General features: G+C 42.4%; 1 protein-coding gene across 5 annotated transcripts in view; it reads right to left on the bottom strand.

Annotated features, from left to right (window-relative positions):
• Window positions 1-27628, bottom strand: part of PDE7B (phosphodiesterase 7B) — a 276797-nt gene that overhangs the window by 192766 nt on the left and 56403 nt on the right. The gene's annotated exons all lie outside the window — the stretch shown is intronic.

Below are 27628 nucleotides of genomic sequence, written 5' to 3'. Positions count from 1 at the left end.
CAAAAAAAAAAAAAAAAAAAACAGTGTAAAAAATCAGTGCCTTCCCTGCTGTGCACAAAGACGTAACTGAGAAAGTGACTTAGCACCTCATTTCTTGGTAAGGCATGAGTCAGGTGAGGAAACTTCAACTGCCTTGGATAAATATTGATACTTTTCTGCATCTCCAATTTTAACCCATTGTATAGTGTACTTAAAATTGATTAAGGGACAGGAGAACTCTAGCTATAAAAGGTTTCAGAGTAACAGCCGTGTTAGTCTGTATTTGCAAAAAGAAAAGGAGTACTTGTGGCACCTTAGAGACTAACCAATTTATTTGAGCATAAGCTTTCGTGAGCTACAGCTCACTTCCGATGAAGTGAGCTGTAGTTCACAAAAGCTTATGCTCAAATAAATTGGTTAGTCTCTAAGGTGCCACAAATACTCCTTTTCTTCTAGCTATAAAAGAATTTTTCAGACCGTGTCAAAGCCTCTTCAAAAAGAATACACTGGGGGATAGAATATAAGATGGATAATTTTAAACAAGAGATAGAAACAGTTTCTAAAGAGACCACAGGCTCTGTACCTGCTAGTAAAAAATACAGGACTTCTTTAGTTGTGTTGAACATAAGCTCCAAACAAAGGAACATCTCTAATAAATAGTTTGTTATCATACATTCATTTGTTTATATTCTGAGAAACCAAGAATACTTTTCTATCTCTAAGACTAACATCTATGGGTAAAGAATATGTTTGTAAAACACAATTAAATTATAGCACTATGTATGTGAGTTTTATTATTAATGAATAATCTACATAGATACATAGTTTTCATGGCACATGTTGCATGTAATATGGTTTATATTTTTAAGAATATTTCACTCACTCTCTTATCTAGGAGGAAATTGGTTTTCATATTCATGAGAGCATAATTTATAGAAGTTTATGTGAAAAAAGACAAATTTTTGTCCTATGACTACAGGGCTGTTAATGGGCCACTTTACATTGAATGGTCCATTAGGATATGTGCTAACTACTTATGCCTACACTATAAATTTATATCAACATAACTACGTTGCTCAGGGGGTGTGAAAAATCCACACCCTGAGCAACGCAGTTATACCGACCTAACCTCCTGGTTTACAAGCAGGAGGGCTTCTCCCGTTGACAAAGCTACTGCTTCTCATGGAGGTGGATTAACTATGTCAAAGCACTATAGCAGTTCAGCTGTAGTGTTTTAAGTTTCAGAGTAACAGCCGTGTTAGTCTGTATTCGCAAAAAGAAAAGGAGTACTTGTGGCACCTTAGAGACTAACCAATTTATTTGAGCATAAGTGAGCTGTAGCTCACGAAAGCTTATGCTCAAATAAATTGGTTAGTCTCTAAAGTGCCACAAGTACTCCTAGTGTTTTAAGTATAGATCTGTCCTGAATACCTTTCCCAGAGGTGAAGAAGAGCTCTGTGTAGCTCAAAAGCTTGGATCTCTCTCATCAGCAGAAGTGGTCCAATAATAGATATTACCTCACCCACCTTATCTCTCTAAATTTTCAAGTAGTGATTTAAAGCAAAGTACATTTTCTTACATATTTTTATATAAATAAGGATAGTTTACGTCCTCCCTTAACCTAATAGTTATATATTATCTATAATATGCCTTACAAAGTTTATAACAATTTATCAATCATAGAATCATAGAATATCAGGGTTGGAAGGTTTCAGAGTAACAGCCGTGTTAGTCTGTATTCGCAAAAAGAAAAGGAGTACTTGTGGCACCTTAGAGACTAACCAATTTATTTGAGCATAAGCTTTCGTCCTCATAACAACTCTTGTTAAAAATGTGAGGATTGTTAGCCCTATTTTTCATATCAGAAAACCAAATCATAAGATTTATGCAATTTATATAAGGCCATAGAGGAAAACAGTATCAGAATCAGGAATGCCTGGTCTTGTTCAGAGACAATTGCAATATGCTCTCTGGTCCTTTGCATAGATAACCTTGTCATTTTAAATTCAAACTGGTAAAAGTTTATAGTGCTGCGAATACACTGGTGCATCTTATGAGTTTGATTCAAATCAATGGAAAGACTCCCATCAATGTCAATGGTGATTGGATTGGGCCCTTATAAATAAATAGGTGTAATTTTAAGTCACTCAACTCCAAGTCTGTGGCGATAGTTGTAACTATGAGCAAAATTAAGAATTAAACCATAAGCCGGTGTCAAATACTATAGAAACAATAGTGCACATTGTAACCCCATTCACCATATTTTGTTATTCTGAATATTTTATACTCTGTAGTGCCAATGCTCCTGGGAGCAGAGCACATCTTATATAGTAAAGCAAAAGTCCACATTACTGAGCAGTTTTGGCTAGCCCCTCAAAGTATCTCTTCTCCTTCTGCTTTCTTTCCAGTTTAATTTCCTTTAACCTTTTCAGTACCTGTACCATTTTCTCTTGTGTAAAGTGAAGTGATTAGTACCTTCCCTTTCAAGTACATTTTATTGTTTCATAGTCAGTGACAGTTATAGCAAGAATCCAAAACATCAGGTAAAAAGTAAACAAGGCTGAAGATGATACAGAACAACAGCATCCTAATTAGACTAAACATTTGGGACCTGCCATTTTTACACTCTCCTTCACTTCCCCCACACCAAAATAAATAAATAAATAAACAAACAAGCAAACAAAAGCCCCACTCCCATACACAACCACTTCATATATCAGTGCATCTAAAAAGAGCAACCTGATACCCTATATTAACCCTCCCTAGCATCCAGCCCTGTTCTCCCGAAAGATTTCAAAAGACAGCACCAGTATTTCAAAGTAAATTATAAGAAAGCTTCCCCACCAGTTCATCCACAGCAGACTCAGAAATTTTCTTTCTGTTCTTTATGGGAAAAAATAATCTTCCAATTCCTTCTTTTCGCTGTAAGATCAGAACGTTTATTCATATGCAGGCAGTGGCATTGGAACAATTTTTATAGTAGGGGTACTGAAAGCCATTGAACAAAACTGTAAACCAGGTATATGATGGAAACCACTTCAAGCCGGGGGGTGCTACCGGACCCCCAGCATCCCTAGTTCCAGCATCACTCTATGCAGCAATTTAACAAAGTGCAGCAGAGCTAAATGGAACTGTAATGGGGTGCACTCACCTCTTGCGAGTGTCCCCTGCCTCAGAGCTTGTGCCTGCTCGCTCTCTCTCTCTCTCTCGGTTTGTGATGGGTCTTTGGTGACTCAGCCCTCCAGCCAAGTCACACACAGTCTGTCTGTGTGATAAAGCAAAGCAAACCCCTTCTGGGGTATAAATCCAACAGGGGGCCTATTTCAGCACCCTCTGTAAGATCCTTCAATCTGCAGCCCTATCCTGGGGCTCACTCTTCAATCAGTTCAGCATGTCCTATCACAGTACCCCAGTCCAAGCGCTCTCTCAGCCCCTTCTAGGTTCCCTCGAATTAGCCCTGCTCTTTAAGCAGTCCCAGGCCTGATGTGGGGCCACACACCCCAAGGCTCCCTCCCTGGAGATTTCATGTTTCTGGGCCTTTCTGGCCCCAGTTCTTCAGCTGGGCCACTAAAAAAGTTCAGGCCACTTTCCCAGTGGCTGGTGGGGAGGAGGGACCTGGGCTCGCCCTCTACTTCAGATCCCATCCCAGGGACCCTATAAATAGCAGCCAACCACCACATCCCTTTAAATACATTACATTGCTGCTACGATTCCCTGGGCCACTTCCCCATGGTTCCAGCACATTCTTTACCCTTACCTTAGGGCCTTGTACTGGTGGAATCCCAGCAGCCATCCCAGAGCACTATCCACTCTCCTCCAGCTCTAGCAAGGAACTGATCTCACTGTGGCCTAATTGGCTGCTTCCCATACAGCCGCTCTGGGTAGCTTGGGGGTACATCTACAGTACGAAATTATTTCAAAATTATTCGATTTGAATTTTCGGAAGCAATTTTATACATTCGGTCTTGTGTGTCCCCACTAAAGCGCATGATTTCGGCGGAGTGCGTCCACAGTACCGAGACATCCAATGTCGGAGCAGTGCACTGTGGGTAGCTATCCCACAGTTCCCACAGTCCCCACCGCCCATTGGAATTCTGGGTTAAGCTCCCAGTGCATGATGAGGCAAAAACATTCTCGTGAGTGTTTCTGGCTGTGTGTCGTCAGTCGCTCCTCCCACCGTGAAAACTACGGCAGACAATTCTTTCACGCCTTTTTGGCATGCAGATGCCATACTGCTTTCAGGAGACGGTGCAGTACAGTGCACCACTTCTCTCCTGGTACTATGAATCCACCTCGCATTTCCTCTCGTCTTTCTATGTAATCTCTATAAGTGTCTACTCTTTCTCTTCCTCATCAACCGCTTCCGCTGCCAACTCTGCTCGGCCATCGTGAACCGAGCAACACAGCTTCTGCCACCAACGCTGCTCTCCCGCTCTTGCCACACTCCTGAGCTTCTCCATGTTGCCTGTCCTGGGCTTCTGCCTCCATGAAAGCTACAGAAGACAACCATTTTCCGCCTTTTTTTGGCTATCGTGAACTGAACAGCTGCCGCTCTGCTCTCCTACATTTCATGCCCTTTTTCCAGGATTACCCATGCAGGCGCAATAGCGTGGCAAGCATGGAGCCCGCTCAGATCTCCGCTGCAGTTTTGACCACTGTAAAATACTTCACGCATTATCCAGCAGTATGTGCAGTACCTGCAAAACCGGGCGAGGAAGTGATGACAACGCGATTACGATAGTAATGAGGAGATGGACACAGACATTCCTAGAAGCATGGCATGTAGCGATTGGGAGATAATGGTGGCGCTGGGCCAGGTTCATGCCGTGGAACGCCGATTCTGGGCCTGGGAAACAAGCACAGACTAGTGGGACCGCACAGTGTTGCAGGTATGGGATGATTCCCAGTGGCTGCGTAACTTTCGTATGCGTAGGACCACTTTCATGGAACTTTGTGACTTGCTGTCCCCTGCCCTGAAGTGCAAAGACACCAAAATGAGAGCAGCCCTCACAGTTGAGAAGCAAGTGGCCATAGCCCTGTAGAAGCTTGCAACACCCGACAGCTACCGGTCAGTCGGGAATCAGTTTGGAGTGGGCAAATCTACTGTGGGAGCTGCTGTGCTGCAAGTAGCCAACGCAATCATTGACCAGCTGCTACCAAGGGTAGTGACTTTGGGAAATGTGCAGACCATTGTGGATGGCTTTAATGCACTCAGGTTCCCTAACTGCAGCGGGGTGATAGATGGAACGCATATCCCTATCTTGGCCCCGAATCACCGGGGCGGACAGTATGTAAACCGCAAGGGGTACTTTTCCATGGTGCTGCAAGCTCTGGTGGATAACAAGGGTCGTTTCACCGACATCAACGTGGGATGGCTGGGAAAGGTGCATGACGCTCGCATCTTCAGGAACTCTGGTCTGTTTGAACAGCTGCAGGAAGGGACTTACTTCCCAGACCAGAAAATTACTGTTGGGGATGTTGAAATGCTTATAGTTTTCCTCGGGAACCCAGCCTACCCCTTAATGCCATGGCTCATGAAGCCGTACACAGGCACCCTAGCAGTTCAACTATAGGCTGAGCAAGTGCAGAATGGTGGTAGAATGTGCTTTTGGACTTTTGAAAGCTCGCTGGCATATTTTAATGACTCAGTTAGATCTCAGCACAACCAATATTCCAATTGTAATTGCTGCTTCTTGTGTGTGCCACAATATCTGTGAGATTAAGGGGGAGACGTTTGTGGTGGGGTGGGAGGTTGAGGCAACTCGCCTGGTGGCCAATTTCACACAGCCAGACAACAGGGCTATTAGAAGAGCCCAGCAGGGTGTGCTGCGCATCAGAGAAGCTTTGAAAGCCAGTTTCATGACTGGCCAGGGTACGGTGTGACAGTTGTGTTTGTTTCTCTTGAAGTTACCTGCCCCCTACATATATGAAAGGAAATAAAGTCACAACTGTTTAAAAACCATTCTTTATTATTTGTTGCACAATACATTGAGAGAAATCAGAAGGTAGACCGGAGGGGTAGGGGGGTGGAGGGGGTGGAGGAGGAAGAAAGGACAAGTCCAGAAACCAAATCAAAATTTCAGATATACCAGCTTTCTGCTGCTTGTGCAATCCTCTGGGGTTGAGTGTGTGGGTCCCTGTAGCCTCCCCTGCCGTGTTCTTGGGCTTCTGGGTGAGGAGGCTATGGAACTTGGGGAGGAGGGAGGGCAGTTATACAGGGGCTGCAGTGGCAGTCTGTGGTCTTGCTGCCTTTCCCGCATTAGATCCACCATACAGTGGAGCATGTCAGTTTGCTCCCCCATGAGCTTGACCATAGCATCCTGCCTGCTCTCATCACGTGCGTCCCTCCTCTCTTCGTGTTCATTTAACGCTTTATGGGACTCCACAATTGTTTGCCTCCACGTATTCAGCTGTTCCCTATTAGTGTGGGAGGACTGCATAAGTTCGGCGAACATGTTGTCCTGAGTTCGATTTTTCCACCTTCTTATCTGGACCAGCCTCTGGGACGAAGTAGACAGGGGCAGCGTTGAAACATTTGCACCTGCGGGAGGAGAAAAAGGGAGGGTAGTATTTTAAAAGATACATTTTAGAGAACAAAGGGGACACACTTTCTCAGTGAAACAGGCAATTCATAGTACACAGCACATGTTCTTTCTGTACAAGGTCGCATTTTGCCTCTTATTCTGAAGTGCCTGCCACTTTGGTGTGAGTAAGCCATCACATGCGGCCGGGCAACAGAATTCAGCTTGCCGGCAGCCATGGTAAGCCCTAGGGGCACGCGGGGTTCTGCTTCTTCCGCATTCATTTCAATGCTTTCAAACTGCCAGGCCCCCTTTCCCATAGCAAGCAATGCCTGGTGGGTTTGCCATAGAAAAGGAGGGCCTGTGGGCTCTCTGGGATGATTGCTTCACACAACGCCCCTCAACACCCACCCCCACTGTGTGGCTTTGATAAGGCTCTGAGCAGGGATGAGTCCTTTAAACTAAACGCGAACAGCCCAGTGCAGCTGGGTTTCCCCCCCCATCCCCATCCCCATCCCCATCCCCACCCCCCGGCTCCAATCAGGCTCTCACTCACCAGAAGTGCCTTCTCCAGGGTCATGGTCCGGGAGCCCACACTGGGAGTGGGAGGAGGCTATTGGGTCCAGCGTTTAGTTCCTGGCTAGGGGGGAAAACAGATTCCCCACTTGCCGCCTGTGCACTGTCCTCCTCCTCCTCCTCTCTTCCTCTTTGTCCACCAATAACTCCTCCTCCTCACTCCTTGCAACTCCCTGCTTGCAGGTGTCCATGGACAGCGGTGGGGTAGTGGTGGCATTACCCCCATAATTGCATTGCAGCTCATGGTAGAAGCGGCATGTATGGGGCTGTGACCCAGAGCGCCCGTTCGCCTCCCTGGCTTTTTGGTACATTTGGCTGAGCTCCTTGATTTTTGTAGGACTCTGCTCTGTGTCCTTGGAGTAGCATCTTTCCGTCGTGGCCCTGGAGACTTTAGCGTACGTATTTGCGTTTCTTTTTTTGGAACATAGTTCTGCCATAACAGATTCATCTCTCTAACATGCGATGAGATCCAGTACCTCCATAGAACCATAGAATATCAGGGTTCGAAGGGACCTCAGGAGTCTAGTCCAACCCCTGCTCAAAGCAGGACCAATCCCCAATTTTTGCCCCCGATCCCTAAATGGCCCCCTCAAGGATTGAACTCACAACCCTGGGTTTAGCAGGCCAATTCTCAAACCACTGAGCTATCCCTCTCCCCCAAATAGAAGGTTTCTAACCATCATAATATCAGGGTTAGAAGGGACCTCAGGAGGTCATCCAGTCCAACCCCCTGCTCAAAGCTGGACCAATCCCCAATTTTTGGCCCAGATCCCTAAGTGACCTCCTCAAGAATTGAACTCACAGCCCTGGGTTTAGCAAGCCAATGCTCAAACCACTGAGCTATCCCTCCCCTCTCATGGATCTTCATTTAGGTAAACAGAGCTGACAAGCTAACAAATGTGGGAGGAAACAGCTTTGAGCAAGGAAGTGAAACATTATCTGGGCTATAAAGACAGTGAGCTGAACCTCTAGTGAGAAGCAATTGAATCAATTGATTGTGTACCATATTAGGGTATTCTAAAACTGACAGACCCCGGCTGTCGGGATCGAACCTGGGACCTCTGGAGCTTAGTGCATGAGCCTCTACTGCATGAGCTAAAAGCCAACTCTCTTTCAGACCATGCTGGAGTTCATCTGCGAATCCGGGACTGCATGGTCTCTTGTGATGGTGGACTGTGCTGATGGTGACCAAGCAGGAAATGAAATTCAAAAGTTCCCGGGGCTTTTACTGCCTATCTGGCTAGTGAATCGGAGTTGAGAGTGTTGTCCAGAGCGGTCACAAGGGAGCATTCTGGGATAGCTCCCAGAGACCAATAACGTCGAATTGCGTCCACAGTACCTGTAACCCGGAACTGCGATCTCAATTTTAGCGCTACTCCACTTGCTGAGGTAGAGTACAGAAATCGGATTAAAGAGCCCTTTAAATCGAAAAAACCGGTTTGGTCATGTGGACGGAATCAGTTTTATTTCGAATTAACTCAGCTAATTCTGAAATAACCGCGTACTGTAGACCAGGCCTTGGAGGATCTCTCTAATGTCCTTTTCTGGGGCAGGGTGTGGCAGGGCCACAAGGCCTCCAGCAGGGGGGGCTCAAGGCCTAGTCCACCCTGTAACAGGATCATATCCACATCCCCCTAAAATATTCAAGCTCCTGTCCTCTCCCATATCTCATTTACATTTTCCACTTGTGACCCACAGGAAGACATGTCTGGCCAAATTAGGCCAAATGTAAATTTGCTGCTTTACCATAGTCAATGGAATCACAACAGGGCTGATTTAAGGCTTGGCTACATGGAGAAAGTGAGTGGAATAGCTATTCTGGAATAGCTCCTTGTGTGGATATTCTGTTCGGGAACAAATGCGTTTATATTCCAGAATAATTACTCCACTTTGAAAGTGCACTAGTTATTCCCAAATAAAGATACTTTTATTTGAAAAGAGAGTGTCTACTGTCCACATGGAACACTATTCTGGAATAGTTTATTCCGCATTAGTTATTCTGGGCAATTTCCCCGTGTACACAAATCCGGAGGCCAATTTTGTTTGAAAAAGTCAACTAAATCCTTTATTTACAAAATTTTAAGTTGCTGAGGCAATAATGTTGCTAAATTCACTAGCATTTTACCTTGGTTAGCCTTTCTAGCTTGAACTTCCCCACATCATTTGATACTCATTATAAATCAAACTCTCTTTTCTAACCAATAAGGGACATTAGTACTACATGTCTCATATCCGTTGGGAAAACTGCCAAAAGTAATTAATTCCTTTCTCATCTATTTTTGCCATGGGGTTACCAAAAGTTGTTTACTATCCTAATGGATTTGCTTTTTTTTTTTTTCTACTGCTGGTGGAAAAGTCGCATGTTGTGTATCTTCTATGGAATGAGAAACTTTCTCTCTGAAATCCTTTTGTGTTGACTTGTAGTTCACCTTGTCTGTTGTGCATGAATAGATCATATATATTTATTCAGACTTGCTCTGCACATCAGGTTTTTTAGGTGCATTACTGAAGTTAAAAGCATAAGCAGCAATTAAAAACATAATGAAAGAGGATTAAATACAAATCTCGCTCCTCAAAACTTTCCCAACATAAGTAATATCATAATTAGATGGAGCTTGCTCTGGGGTTGGGAAAGACTATTATTGTATATAACTGTTACAGGGTGTCCTGCAATAGGATTTTGTATGGAGGTGTGGAGTTACTCTGCTGATTCACTCTAACAGACTGGGCGAGTCTTATTTGAACTAATTCAAGCAGACAAATAGGAGAATAGACAGGATGTCCTGCAGGAGAAGCCTTGAAAATAAGCCAGTCTGGGAGAAAATTTGGGCAACGGTCTATGTTGAACTGTTTAAAAGTACTGACTTACACAAGGTAGACCTGATCAAAAATTGGAATTTCTATCCATGGATGGGCTGCCCAGCCAGACTACAACTCCCGTGATGATGCACTCTGGTCATGTCACTTATGTTGCACCATGGCAGTTAATCTAGAGGGGAATCTGCACCGCTACAGACTAGGGACCGAATGGCTAGGCAGCAGCTCTGCAGAAAAGGACCTAGGGGTTACAGTGGACGAGAAGCTGGATATGAGTCAACAGTGTGCTCTCATTGCCAAAAAGGCTAATGGCATTTTGGGCTGTATAAGTACGGGCATTGCCAGCAGATCAAGGGATGTGATCGTTCCCCTCTATTTGACATTGGTGAGGCCTCATCTGGAGTACTGTGTCCAGTTTTGGGCCCCACACTACAAGAAGGATGTGCAAAAATTGGAAAGTGTCCAGCAGAGGGCAACAAAAATGATTAGGGGACTGGAACACATGATTTATGAGGAGAGCCTGAGGGAACTGGGATTGTTTAGTCTGCAGAAGAGAAGAATGAGAGGGGATTTGATAGCTGCTTTGATACCTGAAAGGGGGTTCCAAAGAGGATGGATCTAGACTGTTCTCAGCAGTAGCAGATGACAGAACAAGAAGTAATGATCTCAAGTTGCAGTGGGGGAGGGTTAGGTTGGCTATTAGGAAAAACTTTTTCACTAGGAGGGTGGTGAAACACTGGAATGCGTGACCTAGGGAGGTGGTGGGATTTCCTTCCTTTGAGGTTTTTAAGGTCAGGCTTGACAAAGCCCTGGCTGTGATGATTTAATTGGGGATTGGTCCTGCTCTGAGCAGGGGGTTGGACTAGGTGACCTCCTGAGGTCCCTTCCAACCCTGATATTCTATGATTCTATGAATGGGGGCATGTGGCACCCCACTACAATTCTCATGAGGCACCACAGCAGTGTAAGTGGACACAAATTAATGTTGAACTGACCCAAAATTAAATATTTTGATTCAGTTCAACAACCTAAAATGTTATTTGGGTGAACTTGACCTGAAATGAAGTATTTTGTTTTGATTTTCCTTTTGGAAAATTGAAAAAATTTAAGCGAAGTTGAAAATTTTCATTTTGGGGGAAGCTGCTCTTTTCCGTCCAAAAACATTCTGACACAATTTCATGACCAGCGATGTCCCCCTTGGGACATTTTTATTTAAGTTCTGTTTCTGGAGACAGAGGGTGAAATCTTGACCCCATTTAACTCAGTGAGGGCATGCCTACAAGTACAGAGTTGGAGCGGTGCAGCTGCACTGCTGCAGTTCATCTGGTGAAGATGCTCTATGCCAATGGAGGAGAGCTCTCCCATCAGCATTGTAAAACCATCTCCACAATCAGCAGAAGCCATGTCAGCTGGAGAAGCTCTCCCACAGACATAGTGTTGTTCATATGAGCACCTATGTCCATGTAACTTATGTTGCTCAGAGGGGTGGTTTATTCATACCCCTGAGCGACATAAATTATGCTGACTTAGACTGTAGTGTAGACATAGGCTGAGAGTATTGCCATTAACTACACTGTAGCCAGGATTTCACAAAAGACTATACACAAATCACAGGAAAGGGATGAGTTTTGGACAGCACCTCAGTCAAGCAACCGCATGGAGACTCGATGTATTCACAAGCATATATGAAAAGTACTGGACAATATCCTTGGCATTAAAGTCAGTGGAATTACCTCAGTTTACACAAGTTAAAGATCAGGCCAAAACCCAGTGGAAATCGTATTGTCTGAGAATTTCTGCTTACATTTTTTTCTAAGCCTCTCAGACGCTACTGTTATGTTCCATACATATTGAGATAAGCAACATATATATATATTTAGGAGGTGTGTCCTCAGTAAGCTAAGCTTACTCAATATTTTCCAAGAATTCATTCGATTTTTCTTGACACTTTACTGAGGCAATACATTCTGCTGCTTGCAAGAGCAGAGGGAAATGGATAATGCAGAACAACATTATTTGGTTAAAAAGCTTAACTTTTTTATTCATTTCCCCATTTCACCATACTGCATATGCTTTCGCATTCTGACAGATTTATGGATAAAAATGCAGAATTTAATGCATTTTGATGCCAAAATAGACAGAAAGCTTCTGTGCTCCTATGGAAAACTATGGGGGGAATGGGACTGTCTCTGAAGCAATAAATGCTTCTTTTTTTTTTCTCTCTTTTACAGTGGTTGTTTCTAATTTAAACTTTCCTGGCATTTTGCAGGCAATAAAAAAAGTGGAAAACCAAAGATTTCCCCATTTTAAAATGTACAGCGCTAATCCTCTCCATTATAGAAATGCTCTACTTTATTTATATATAAATACTTATATAGGCACTAGCAGTTAAGCCATCTGTGAGGCTCTGTCAGTGTGGTAAAACAGCTACCTGCATAAAAGGAGGTTGGAACTTTTCATTTGCTTTAAAAACAGCTGGCATTTTGTATAAATATATGAAAATAAAGGTTATAGCAAGGGTCAGAGTTAGTGGTCCTCTGGCACAGGCTCTCTTCAGTTATGTTCCTAAAACTGCCTGAAAATAGGAGGTTGCATGATATTCTTAGGTTTAAGTGATGAGCAAAAAAGCAAGCAAGACGTGAGTCAACATCAGTGCTGAGAAAATATAGGAACATAGGAATTGCCGTAATTGTCAACCCTTTGGTCCAGCTAGTCCTGAATTCTGTTTCTGCCAGTGGCCAGATGCTTCTGAGGATGATGCAAGAAACCCTGAAGATATGGGGTAATCTTCCCCCTGTGAAAGTCTAATCCTAATCCCTAACAAATAAGAGATTGGTTTAAGGCCTGAAGCACAAGGTTTTATATCCCTTCCAATACAATAATCAGTGTTTATTTAAACTGTTTCTGTTCTTATCCATATAAATGTCAACAAATCCTTTCTGAATTTTGCTAAATTCTTAGCCTCAATGATATCCAGTGGCAGTGAATCCCGCAGTCTAATTATGCATTGTGTGAAAAAGTATGTCCTTTTATCAGTTTTGAATTTGACACCTTTCAGCTTCAGATTGCAATGCCCAGAGAAGGGAACAAGGCCCAGCCCCCCAGGAACTAGGTGTGACGGGTTCGGTCAGAGACCCCCTTGGGACGGTCACCTGATGTGCTAGAATTACCTCTGAGCCTGTTTTCCCTGCCAGCTTGGGACTCCAGAACCCCTGCCTTGTTGAGCCAGACCCACTAGCTTGCTGCAACACAGACCCAGGTCTGGTCCATGCCCCCAAAGCTGCAGACTTTAACCAAAAATTGCTCAGCAGGTCACCACTCTCCAGCACCCAGACACCCAGCTCCCAATGGGATCCAAACCCCAAATAAATCTGTTTTACTCTGTATAAAGTTTATACAGGGTAAACACATAAATTGTCCACCCTCTATAACACTAATAGAGAGATATGCGCAGCTGTTTGCTCCCCCAGGTATTAATCACTTACTCTGGGTCTACTAATAAACAAAAGTGATTTTATTAAGTATAAAAAGTAGGATTTAAGTGGTTTCAAGTAATAACAGACAGAACAAAGTAAGTCACCAAGCAAAATAAAGCAAAAAACATGCAAGTCAAAGTCTAATACAGTACATCAACAAAACTGTTCACAGGTATAATCTCACCCTCAGAGATGCTCCAATAAGCTTCTTTCACAGACTAGACTCCTTCCTAGTCTGGGCCCAATCCTTTCCTCAGTACAATTCTTGTTAGTTCCAGCTCATGTGGTAACTAGGGGATTTCTCATGACTGGCCGCCCCCTTTATTCTGTTCCACCCCCTTTTATAGCTTTGGCCCAAGGCGGGAATCTTTTGTCTCTGTGGGTCCCCACTCCTCCTTCTAAATGGGAAAGTACCAGATTTAAGCTGGATTTCAGCATCATGTGACATGGCCACCTGTCCGGTGAGACCCCCAGACTCCATTCGTCCTGGGCTAGCTTACACGAACACAGGAAGGCTTTCAAGTAAACAGAGCCATTTACAACCAATTGTCCTAGTCAATGGGAGCCATCAAGATTCTGAACCGCCATCAGTGGCCCACACTTTGCATAATTACAATAGGACCCCAGAGTTATACTTTTTTTCTAGCTTCAGATACAAGAATGATACATACATAAAAACAGGAAGAATATATTCAGTAGGTTGTAACTTTTGTTATGATACCATACAAGAGACCTTTTCCATAAAGCATATTTCAGTTACATCATGTTTACACTCATAAGCATATTTCCATAAAACATATGGAGTGCAATGTCACACCAGGAAACACTCCTGTGGGGTGACCTCACGTCCCCAGGCCATGCCACCGCACCAGGCTGGTAGGGCAAGCCACCTACAGCCTTCTCATACAGAAGTCACGGACAGAGAAGTCATAGACAAATGGACAAGTCATGGTATCTATGATATTTTTGCCATGAAGACAAACCTATAGCCCTACACATTACCAACATGGGAATCACTAATGCCTCATGAGAAAGGTCATAGGTCAAATCTTAGACATTACTGGAAATTGAGGCCAGATTCAGCAAACCATCCCTATCAGCAAAGCCCTCAAGCATACTATTTGTTATTACTAAGGCAAATATTGCAGAATCAAGCAAATTACCATCATACCAAATTTTAGTGTATGGGCTTTCTATTTTCCCTATTTGACATCAGCATGATGCATAGTTATTCAATCAAACGTCAGGTGGCACATTAGCATTGAATTCTTTAATGATATAGCATCTTCTGGAGCTCAGTTGCTATAGAGTAGCAGGGCTGTGCTTGGGCAAATTTTATTTGAAATTATGTTTCCTTTTCCTAGCTTCCTTTGTGAAAGGGCAGGTTTCACTCTGATCCAAGCAGTTAAATGCATTAGTCTAACAACAGTTCAGGATTCTGTCAATCTCCAGCAAAAACCTGGCTCTGCAGTTGGTTCTGGTATTTACCGTGCTGCAGACCCTCAGCCAGTCAAAACAGAAGACACAACCAAATGAGTAATTACACTAAATTGACCAAAAATTCCCAAGAAAACCATTGTTGCCAGAAGTCAGCAACTACTCTGTGGGCTAACTATCCTGAGGTGAACCTTAAGGAAGTTCATTCCCTCACAAACCTGTGATTTACTATGGTTAGGAGTTGTTTGAAATGGATTAATGTTGTTGGAAAATGGACATAGCAACTTAACAGCTTTGTTTTCTTCTTCAGTCAAGGAAAAAATGTTAGCTTAACAGTGTGTGTGACTTCATTATATAGGTACCAGCAGAATTGACACCACTGAGGATCTGTCAGTGTTTCAGTATAAATTCCCTATTTTTAGATGTTTATAGGTTGGGCGCTACGAAACGTGGACTACAAAAGTCTCAGCCATTTTTATTTTTAATAAAGTAATCTGTCACAGTGAGGTGTGCATTAGCAGGCTATTAGGGCACACCTTTCAGGTATGTCGTGGTTGCCTTCAGTCATCCAAGAAGCACACCAATAGCCCAGTGTGCTGGCATGAAACCCCATCATAGGCTGGAAAGGGATTAATAGTCAATTATGGCACTGGTGCAACAGATGTACTTAATTAGTTGCTTTTCAACCAGAGGGGTGTGACTGGGAGGTATCAGGTGACAACTTAATGGATACCTGGGCCCCATCAACAGGCAGAACCACAGGGAACAGAAGGACTTCTGTCAGGGAGCCTGAGCCTCAGAGAGACTCTTTCTGAGGGGTGCATGCTAAATGCTGGAGCAGAGGGAGAAGCTGAGTTGTAGCTGAAGGAGGCAACTTAAAATGGAGAGGCTCTGATTATTCATTTGAGCTTTTGTTCTCTTGAAAGGGGTTAGACTTTAGTTAGATGCTTCTCAGGGGGAGGGCCGAACTGCACCCAGAGACGGATAATCTCCAAGCAGCACCAGAGTCACAGATTCCTGCAACATCGTGCCCTGACACAAGGGGACACACTAATGGCAACTGTGTGAATCACCGCCTAGAAGTGCACACCCCAGCAGTGGTGCACTGATATTAAAGTATGGTTCAACTTTAAAATTAATTGTAAAAAATGTAAAATGTCTGTGTATTATGTAATGTATCCGTCCTCCACAAAAAATAGTTCTTAACAGAAGGAAAATAGAAAACAGTAGGGAAAAATTGCAAACACCTTTTCTCTACTATTTGTTTAAAACTTTTTAAAGGCTATTTGGTTTTAAACAGTAGCCTGGTGAACTACATGACTACTTGCCCTCCTTCTAAGTCCTACAAGTACCTCTGTCCCTTTTAGGTATATTTTGAGGAAAGTGGCTAATCACAACTCTCATTTTCTACTGAAAGGAACTAAATATATAAAAATATTTTGAAATATAAGTCTTCAGTTCAACTTGATCAGACTAAAGCCCATCAGTAATAGCAAACCTTTGGAAAGTGGTCTGCATGATTTAGTCGCATATACTGTGAAAACACACCTCTTATGTCAAGGCTCAATTTTTTCCCCTCTGGCACTAGGGAGGTCTGGAGTAAATGAGTCCTACTCTGGAGTTTTAATTCTTACACTTGTTTACTTACAATATTTACAGGGTAGGCCCTAGGGTTGGCTCCAGAGGTTTCTTTAAACAAAGAAAAAAATACATTTTCTAACTCCCAGTGCTATTGTCTTAACTATTGTCTTTTCTTATGCTGCCTTTCAATCATCAGCCATCCTCTCTAACCCACCCTGGGACCAAATACACTGAGAACTATGGTGGTCCTCCCCAAACCGAAATAAACACAAGATTTCCCTCAGAGAAAAAATAGCTCTTTACCTAGGAGAAGCCTTTTCCCTTTACTGTACACAACCCTTCTGCACCCTGCTTCCTATCCCTTCTCTCCCACGAGAAGAGGTTTTTAAAGATCACATAATCGGTGTCCATAATTAACTTGAGGTAACCTCTTTTCACAGTTCATAGGAAAAAGAGCTTTATCCATTCTATGACTGAAATACCTGCCTTTAACCATCCTTTCAGAACTGTCAGGTCTGATTTTGTCACAATACTTATTTAATGTCAGATACATCTTGGCGAAGCATGTGAGAGCAGCCTCCAATATTTTATACTACAACATGTCCCACCAGTATATCTGATTGTTATTGTGGTGTTTACTATATGAATACAAGTGGTTAATCATGAAGGGGTTAGCTGCATGTATGCCAGAAGGGAGACAAAGACCTGATATGGAAACCCTTGATGGGCACACACTGGAAACACTCAATGGACAATGCTGGAGCCATTTGCTGTGATGTGCTGACTAGCCACCTCCTCCCACATTTGCTAACAGGTTTCTCCAGAAATGTCTCAACACTTTGAATAAGGAGGGAGATCAAAGCCTCATGAAGGTTAAAAGACAAAAACACTCTCTTGAGGAGAAAGGGGAAACTAAAGCAGGAGATTGCTGGGGAGCAGTCTGACACCCAGATTCTACAAGCTGAGGTGTCTGGGATAAGATAGGGCTACCTAGAACTATAGGTAAGATAGATACGCATGTAGACCCTTTGAGTTTAAAAACCCTCTACTCTGGGTTATGCTTTGTTCCAGCTGTTATGATTAAACAACAGTTTGTTTTGAAAAGGCTGTTCTGGGTCACAGCTCCCAAAAGAAAGACTTGCAGGACCCAAACCTAGAGAGGCCTACTGAATCATCACAGTTGGTACCCAGGGGACCCAGTCTCAGTATGGGAGAATGATGGGATTCCAGGCCAGGACAGCTGAAGGCACAAGACCTAGTAGGTGAAGGGTACACTCAATGAGACCAGACGAGGTGACAGAGAAGCAGCTAGTTCTGAACTGTGTCAGATCAATACTGTGTGATCAGTACTTGTATTCCATCCACTCGTGACTTGATCAAGCAGTTCTGAAGCTGCAATATGAACATAAGAAACTTTGGGTGGGATTTTCAAAAAGCAGTAACATGGCACTATGGGATAACCCGGAGCATTAATTTTGCTCTGTGGTGCCTATTGAAGAACAGAGGCATGGAGTGCGGCATATAGAAGTACATTTTTACAAATGAAGAGCAGAAGACAGAGTGCAGGGAAACCTGATCCAGCATTAATGAAAGCACTGCTTCATGGCCATCAAGTGACTCCTATCTAGTAGCAGAAAAGGACTAAAACAGTACTACATAACTAAGTGCCTCATTAACATGATAATCTCACTTAAGTCCATGCTTCCTTGTATTTTTTTCCATTGGATATGATTCTGGTTGTACCTCTCAGACATCTTTGGGTCATTTGCTTTATGCTCTAATTTTACAGCTACTGTGCTAGAGCCCATAACCAGCAAAAGCTCAATGCACTGTATACAGTAGTGTCCACAGTATCTACAAATCTTCTGTACAAACACCATGATTCAAAGTTTTTTGTGGGCACCTATCCAGCAAGTGACCAAATGGATGTTTACACAGTACAAAGGAGGATTTATAATGGACTTCTAGCACCTTGACACAGAGATGCTCCTGTACACAAAACTATCAATTAAATGTCTATTGATATTTGTACAGGTTTTTTTTAAAATGTAACTCAAGCCATGGAACTAAGTAACCTCAGTGCAAGCGAAAATAACTTCCAAAACGTCAGTGTAACATGCACATTACTAGTTCCTACAAGCAAAGCTGCTGAACCCACAAAACAGCAAGCACTGTTTTACAGGAAAAAGAGCTGCTTTTTCTCCAAACGTGATGTCAAACAGTTGAGTGTATTCCAACTATCAAAAAGTTATTACAGTTACATCCTACCCCTGTCAGTGCATGTAATTCCCACTGACATCAGCTTTACATGCAGATCACAAGGACAGTAGGGTCTATAATAATAACTTTGTCTGCATGGAAGATTAAAGTTGCACAGAGCACCCCTGAAACTTCTTCAGAATTTCAAACCCCCTTGACCCACAAACATGGCTGGTGTTTTGTTATTTACCACCAGGACCAGATGCCACAGCGCTTGGCACTATATAAATATTTAAAATAGAAGTTCATGTCTTTTGCTGTGTAGTTGTGGTTTCCAAGGTTACTGCTTCTTGATGCAGTGCTAGAAGTGTGAATTTTTGCGCACTGAAACTAATTCCCAGAGTACAGAGTCTCTTCTGGAGTCTTTGTTTTCTTTTAGCAATATTTTTGCATGCGTGAAAGTGCTGGTTTGAAACAGGCATATCATTGGCAATCATTGCACAAAGCTTCTCTTGCTAGCTCTTCTCCATACTGATGTAACATCACCTCTGTTATTCTGGAGTCTAGTCGAGATCAATTGTGCCCAGCTGTGAGGTGGACATTGTAATAGGAAAATGGCAGAAGAAAGCTGGTGCAAATGATTCTCTTCTTTGTGGTGAAACATATTGGGTGAAATTCATTTCTAGTTGACTCAGAGAATGAATTTTTTCACGCAGCTTCCTGTTCCTGTTCTCATGCTGGCATATGGCCTTCCTAAGTGATGACTGCTGTGATTCCATACACAAAGAGCAAGCATATCACTTCATGGCTTATTTTCGATTATGGCAAACAATAAGAATGAACAAAAGTAAAGGCTCTACGGGAACAAAATGGCTCCTGAGTCTGCACACAGATGGTGTCTTGGAAATTTAAGTGACCACTCCACATGTCACAATTTCATAACTATCCACAACCCTCAATGTTGTGAGATGGACAGAGATACACACAGGTCAATAAGGAAATCAGGAAACTCATTTCCCCTTGAAACCCAGATAAGCATTTGAACCTTTCAAGAGGTAAAGTCTACTGTATTAAACTAGTGCACTCCTCCCCATGCCAATACACACCCTCCTAAGGAAGTTTTCAACTCAAAGCAGTGGTTAGGCATTTTAGCTCTGAACAGCAAGACTCATATTTCTTGCAACAGAATAAAAGAGGATCACATAACTCATACTTTCACTAGCTGCTTAGATACATTCACTTACAGCATTCCAGAAAGGTACATTTTTGTGACAAGCAGAAAACATATTCATTTCAGAGAGTCTTTCTCCACTAAACCAAGGTCCCTTGCAATCGTAGGTGTTAAATATATAAAATGGGAAACACTGTGCTTTCAGCATTACCAGGTCAAAAGAACACACATGATATTCTTGAGGATGAAAATGGAGGTCACGAAAGGACTTAAATGGATATAGTTCCCTCTCTTGGGCTGGATCTGTCTTCAGGACAAATCCCCTTGAAGAGATATGTCTCATATACAGCATTGTAAACATGGAGTAAAGTATTTTGCAAAAGAGGCAACGATCCCAGCTACTCCGTGTTCAACTTGTTATTGTCATTCCAGGAAACAAATATCAGAACTTACTTCTTTTATAGAAAATAAAAATGTTAAACAGTTGTTGTTGTCATGGGAATAATCTTAAATTGCCTTTTGGCCCTTTGCTGCTCATACCTTTCATTGCTAGTTGCCAAAGTCAACATGTTGAACATTTTTATGATGCAATTTCTTTCATACACCCCCATACCAGCCTGAACAAAAATAGACAATGTCTTAGATTTTTAATATTAACCAGTTTTGTACTCCTTAATATCCTTGGTATTCTATTCTGTTCTATCTTATGCCCCCCTCATCAAAGTCTTCCAGTACAGCATTAAATAATATGACTAACAACTATCATGTATGATTCATTCTCTCTTATCCTTTCCCAAGGGGAGAACTGTGTGTGCAATGTTGCATTTGTTTTGATTGGGTTTTATTTTGGGGTTGGTTGGTTGGTTTGTTTGTTTGTTTTGGTCAAATGTACACTCTGCTATGTGTTTATATTGGAGAAGGTAAGGTTGAAGAAGTGTATCTTGCATTTGGAGCAGAAGATGATGAGGTTTCTGCTAGTCCTTAGTTCCTGTGGGAGCTCATTCCACAGTCTTGGACTCTCCCTGAAAAAGCTCTGTCTCTATACAGATAAACTTTAATAGTTTGTGGGACCAACACACATTCCAGGGGTATCCCATATTCAGTGTAATGTAATTTTGCCTACAAAGTACTGACAGTCTAATGGAAATTTGGCACTTCAAATGTGACCACTCACAGCTACAGCAGAGGGAAGCTACAAAGATTTAAAGAGTGTTTGGGGTAGGATGGAGGGGGGAATTGGATGGCTCAGGAGCGCAACAATGAAACCATGGGGCATGTGACCTCTCAGACAATGGTTTGAATCTTGCGCAGGTTGGTAATGACTAAAAGTAATTAGCATCTGTTAGATGTTTGGTAGCCAATGTAAAACTGAGTTTGGTGGTCTCAATCCAGTGGATAGATGTGCACAACACAAACACCATCACTACAGTTGGCACTAATTGTCAGCCTTGCTCGCAACCTCAATAGGACTGACAAAGGAAACTGACTGCCCTCTCATCTCTAAAAATGGTCCATCCAAAACAAGTTAGGTCATATTGCTATGGTAGTGTGGGAAGATTTGTACTACTACTTCCGATGACATATCATATCAGTGTGGCCCCTTTTAACAGCACAACATTCGTTACATTTTTATAAGGGGAAAAAACCCTACGTTTTTGCTTTAGCTATGACCTAGTTCTTAGGGCTTTCAGGCCACTGGGAAGATTACTAAGTGCATTTTCTAGTAATCTGTAATGCTATAAATTAGTATCAGCACATGATTAGTCTTTAAACGCAAAAAGCAAAAGGTCTGAATGACTTCCCAGGATTTCCTCATCTGTTTAAAGAACTAAAAACAATAGAGAAAATAAGAATGGCCAAGTTCCTCCATTACTAATCTTTTATTTGGTTAATTAATTGTGATATATAACAACATGTACATATTGGTTCAGAACCTGTAGCAGAGTAATGAGACTACTTCTGCTCCTACCTTTTTCAGTCTGCTTCTCCAGGACGAGGATTGGGGGGTCTAAAGTGTTAGGATACAGATTGTTTGTATTGCAGTGACCAGGAGAGAAGAGCAGAACCACTGTTAAATTATATGTCAGGAACTGAACGCAGCTCCAGCAGTTCTTTTTTAATCCATGCATTAAATAATGGCAAACAAACTGCAGATTTTACAGTCACTTCTCACAGATGAACCCCACTTTAAAAGCTGTTGGCTTTCTATCCCACACCTTAAGATACACATGAGCCAGGTGCTAAGATGGACATATTGTCTTGTATTTCCATATTTTTTGCATGTGTGGAGTATGCACAATTAAGAGCTTTACAACAATAATTTAAAACTTTGCCTAAATAACTTTCCTGCCAATCCACTAAACTTCTTCTCAGCCAATATCAAATGAGTTGAGCTTTGCAGAATGGGAAGAGTAGGTCTTCAGTATATACAGTCCAGAAGGGGCCCATTCACTTGTTACATGTTTCCAATTCATAGTCTAGCTGAAAATTGTATTCTGTGCAACAAAATTTTTCAATGAAAATGAGCTTAGTTCCAACTGGAAGGAATGTAAATCATAAGCTGCTACATAAATAGCTCTGAAAGTTGGATCTGGGTCTAAGCTTTTGTGGCTCAGGCCCAACTCTACATTCAACACATTTTTATCCTTCATGCTATGACATTGCTCATGTGCTAATACATGCATTGCTATGCTAACTTACTGATTGAGGTACCTAGAACAGAACTTTAATGTTGTAAAAGGACAGCTAATAAAAACAATGTTACAAGGGGACTCCCAAGTCTATCAGCTTGCGTTGTCGAAGAGGCTGAGTGTGTCAGTAATAATAATTTGCTGTTAGCACCTTTTGATTTATCTGTTTTAAAGATTTTTACAACTATTTTCCAACAATAAATACCCTTAGAGATAGGATAAGAATCATTATTGAACACTAGAAGAGGGAAAATGGAGGCCCAGACAGTTTACATGAATCTGCACAAGGGCACACAATTCAGTGGGAGAACTGGCAATAAAACCCCTGAATCCTCACCTCCAATCCTGTGCACAGTCTACCCAACCTTAAGATTTTGTCATGGTTATTTTTAGTAAATGGCATGGACAGGTCGCAGGCAATAAACAAGAATTCGTGGACCCCTGCAACCTGCCTGTGACTTTTACCAAAAATAATGGGGGGCGGGGGGCTGATGGGTGAATGACTGAAGCCCGAGCCTTGTGGCAGCTCGGGAGACACTCCAGGGCCCTCATTGTCTGCAGCAACTTAGGGGGGCTCCAGGGCCCCCACTAGCTGACAGTTCCGGCCCTGCCACCCCAGGGCCTGCAGCTGAAGCAGAAAATGTCACGGAGGTCTCTGAAAGTCACGGAATCCATGACTTCTGTGACAAAATCTTATCCATAACTATACCATATTATTAGCACGACTTATTTATTTACCTGGGTGCTCACAATGTGCTCCTTGATGAGCAAATATAGGCACTCACCCTGAAAGCTACTGAGCGCTCTCAACTCTCATTAAAAGCAATGAGACTAGAGGACACCCTAGCACATCACACGACCGAGACAAAAAACCCCAGCCAGAGAGACGAATTTTGAGTAAGTGATGCATTTTTTGAGAGGTCACACACTATGTTTAACTAGAGATCATGATCAGGGTCCCACTGAAAAACTTGTACTCCTCAGGCACTTAAGGATTGTTGAAAAAACTAACCTAAGGATCCAGTTCTGCCTTCCTGTATGCATATGCAACCTTCTGGTGAGCATGTTACAGGTCTCCCTGTGTCCAGTCTTGCACAGTACATGGCCTAGTCTTCCTCTAATATAGTCACATGTCTGATTTGAAGCTAATGGGAACTACACTTCAAAAACTCCTTTTGAAGACTCCTTGAAAATGTAGCATGTAAATGTGTTCCCTGATACTTAAGTCCACTTTAGAGTGAGACATTTAAAAAAAAAAAAAGGACTCTACGTTTAAAAATCAATGGCCGAACAAAAACCCACTAAAAGTCAGAAACCTCTAAGTAAGACTATCCTTCCCATCTGGATGTAATGCAATCCAGTGACAGGATACCAAGGTTATGGTTTGGGTTTATAATGTGTTTCTTAGTGTTTTATGTGGTATTTCACAACCCATTGGGGCCTCCTTTTTCTTTCTTTCTTTTTTTTTTTTTAATATATTAGGAAACATCAACTGCAGTATTAAATTCACTACATGGGAAAACAGCTTGCTCAGAATCTAACTCCTGCACCATAGGAACTTGACTCTCTGGGTAGCTTGGATCTCAGGCATTTACAGAAGCAACCACAGATAGGGGAAAATAGGATTTCATATAGTTTCTGCCAAATGTAGTTAAAACCCAGGTCTCCATTCATTAATATTATATGTCCCCAACCTGCTCTTCCAAACCGCTCTACAATAACACACACATTCAGACATTTGGGTGGGGATGGTTCTTGAAATGTCTGCAATGAAGTAATTTAGTAAAGGTTGCCATGCTATCCTTTACTAGCCTATGAGGTTACCCACACTCTACTGGAGAGGAGGCTAATGAGCTTTTATGGGCTCAGCAAGCACTAACCAGACACAACTGTAAGGCTTGCTCTGCCTGGAGGAAGGAAGCTTAAAAAGAGAAAGGCTGCTGCTGGAATGGGTGTTGACCAGGGGGAAGACTGCTGTGCTTGGCTACTAGGATAGATCAGCACAGAGAAAGACAGCTGTAGACCCTACTGCCCCTGACACAACACCGTATGGAGCAGGTATAAAGTGGGGGTTATCAAAAGGAGGGGCTGAAGGCAGACCCTAAGCTTGATCAAGAACACCAAAGCCTGTAGATAAGCTGAATCCCCAAAGGGGTGACCACAAGACTGTTTAAGGGTCTGACTAGCTTTGTCTTTTTCTTTTAATCAGATTCTTCCTTTCCCAGGCAAGGAAGAGGGAAAGGAACCTTTTTTCATTTGGTTTGTTTGGAGAATCCCTTGTCTGCTAGAAGCAGGGGAAGGACTCTGTTAGCAGCCCAAATTGTGGTCTGGTGGGGACTCAAGGGCCATCAGCCACCACAGAGATCCTTTGCATCCAGCTCGTACAGGTAAACATTCACCATACATATTTCTTGCACCTGTAAATATGGCATGTGCTAGTTTGCATGTTATCATCATGAGACACAGTGGTTTTCCAACAGTTTCACTTTGTGGACTACTTTATAAGAGAGATTCTTTTGAGGCCACTTCCTCTCCCCATGCTTCAATCCCACAATGTCTGGCCTGCAACTGTGTTTCTGTCTGCAGACCGTGAGGGAATCAGGAAACCTTGGAGCTGATTACAAAGTGTTTTATTTTCTGGATGAAATAATGGATTCTGGATAGTCCAACCCAGTGTTAGAAGACTTGTTTAATCCTGTGGTGTCTTTGCAAACCCATTAATGTCACCATCATAGGACTCTATGATGTGTTAAGGCGCTGACTTTCAATCAGAGCCAGAATTAAATGTCCTTCTGCTTCTCCTTCAACCATTGTACTCAGCTAGTGCAGGGAATTTCAAAACAGTAATGGTCTATAATCTCAGTGAGAAGTAAAGGATGTAGAATTTCCAGTCTTTTGATATTTAAAATCAGAAGCTTGCTGTTTTGTTTCTACTTTTTAATTGGTTTTAAAAAATAATCAAAACAATACATAAAAATATTTTTAAAACTTGTTCCTGAACGCTTCATACAAGATAAATAAAAAATACCACAACCTTGTCTAGCTATTGACATTCTCTGCAAGTGTCCAGGAACTGACCTACAGAAGACATAAGTGTCCCCACTTATGACCTTACTATATGACATATAACTCTAGCATAGTTAAAGGGGAAGACAAAGGTGAGCAAAAATTACTTTAGGAAAAAAAACCTTACAAGAGAGAGAGAGCCTGGATAACATGCTGTATGTCATTTGGAATCCAAGGTTGCCAGCAATCTGTGCCAAAGACACTAAACACTGAGAAAACTCAAGGCTCCTTTCATAATGAAGATTAATTATTAAAAAGTTCTCAACCATTCATGGCAGGACCAGGCGCAGAATTGTAGTCGCCAGGGTACATGGCCAAGGCTGCTCACATCCGTCTTTGGAATGTTGTCAACCTGTAGCAACCTGTGTCTCAAGTCTGACACCTTAGGGCCTGCCTTCCAAAGAAATTCAGGGGAGAACAAAAAGCTGTCACTCAGCAAAATGAAGCTAACTGTCCTACCTCACCCCCCACAGAGAAAACAATCAAAGAGCCGAATAACCTTCACAGTCAAAGCACTGGAACATTTGGAAACTGTCTGAAAAACTTGATCTCATAAAACACAACAAAAACTTCCTTCCCAAACTGAAAAGAAATAGTCTGTGTACCCAGAAAGGAATACCACACCTGGATCATTAAATACCAATGGGCTAAGAAGGATGTGGAAAAATTGGAAAGAGTCCAGTGAAGGGCAACAAAAATTAGCAGGCTGGAGCACATGATTTATGAGGAGACGCTGAGGAAACTGAGATTATTTAGTCTGCAGAAGAGAAGAATGAGGGGGGATTTGATAGCAACTTTCAACTACCTGAGAGGGGGTTCCAATGAGGATGGAGCTAGTCAGCGGTACTAGATGACAGAATGTCGAGTAATGGTCTCAAGTTGCAGTGTGGGAGGTTTAGGTTGGATATTAGGAAAAACCGTTTCACCAGGAGGGTGGTGAAGCACTGGAATGGATTACCTAGGGTGGTGGTGGAATCTCCTTCCTTAGAGGTTTTTAAGGCCAGGTTTGACAAAGCCCTGGCTGGGATGATTTAATTGGGGATTGGTCCTGCTTCAAGCAGGGGGTTGGACTAGATGACCTCCTGAGGTCCCTTCCAACCCTGATATTCTATGATTCTATGTTTCTAGGACACTTGCATTCTCAGTTACTTTGACTTTCTTCCAAGCTAGGAAGGGCTACCATATTACCATACACTTCTATACTGCAAGTTATCAAAATGATACCAAAATGCTTTGCAAACTTTAAAGGATATAGATGAATGAGGGCACCTGCGCAAATACATATGCACATACACAGTACAGAACTTGTTTCACAGTCAGGACAACTAGGTTTTAATCTCAAGTCTGAAACTGACTTTGAGCTTAGCCAGCCAGCTAACGTCTCTGAGCCTCATTTTCCACATTTATAAAAGGGGAAGGGGGTAGGAAAGGGGAAGGGGGTAGGAATTATTTAGTTACCTCAAAGGAGTGTTATGAAGTCCAACTTAATACTGTTTGTAAGACACTACATAGCAAGTGCAAAATATTAAGGCCAGACAAAGGCAGAGGTGGTAATAGAATGGACAGGTCCTGTTACCAACTCTGTGTTGATGCTTCATGTGGTCTCTCGGAGGAGGTTCAGGAGGAGGATTTAAGTTTCTTTACATGCTTAGATCTTCTCAGTTGTCTAGCTATTCATGATGGATTCAAATTGCTGTCTTTTGAATGCACACTGCATCCAGAACCACTTAAAGTGCACCTAGCCCATCTGCCTTATGATCACCACATATAAGTTAATGTTTTCTACTGCATGTATGTCATGGTGTGTGGCTAATAAGTCTCTACTCAGAAACAGGGGATTGAATTTTCCCTTCAGGAAGAGACTAACCGTGGACAACTTCAGCCCCAAAGAAGACTTTGGAAATGTAAGTTTTGTGAAACATTGTTTATCATGGGAAATTATTTAAACCTTAGCTAAAGCAGTCTCACCTGGTAAGCATTAGAATGACATTTACACACAAGTGTGCAAGTATTCCCTTTACCAAACTCTAGAATAAAAGGCAGGTACCTTAGTATAAAAATGCATGGTAATAGTTTAATAGTACATGATTGATAGACAGCTTTGTAAAGCCTTAA

Source organism: Lepidochelys kempii, chromosome 3 (genome assembly GCF_965140265.1).
Source record: "Lepidochelys kempii isolate rLepKem1 chromosome 3, rLepKem1.hap2, whole genome shotgun sequence".
In the NCBI taxonomy this organism is placed as follows: Eukaryota; Metazoa; Chordata; order Testudines; family Cheloniidae; genus Lepidochelys; species Lepidochelys kempii.
This window is presented reverse-complemented; position numbering and strand designations above follow the sequence as displayed.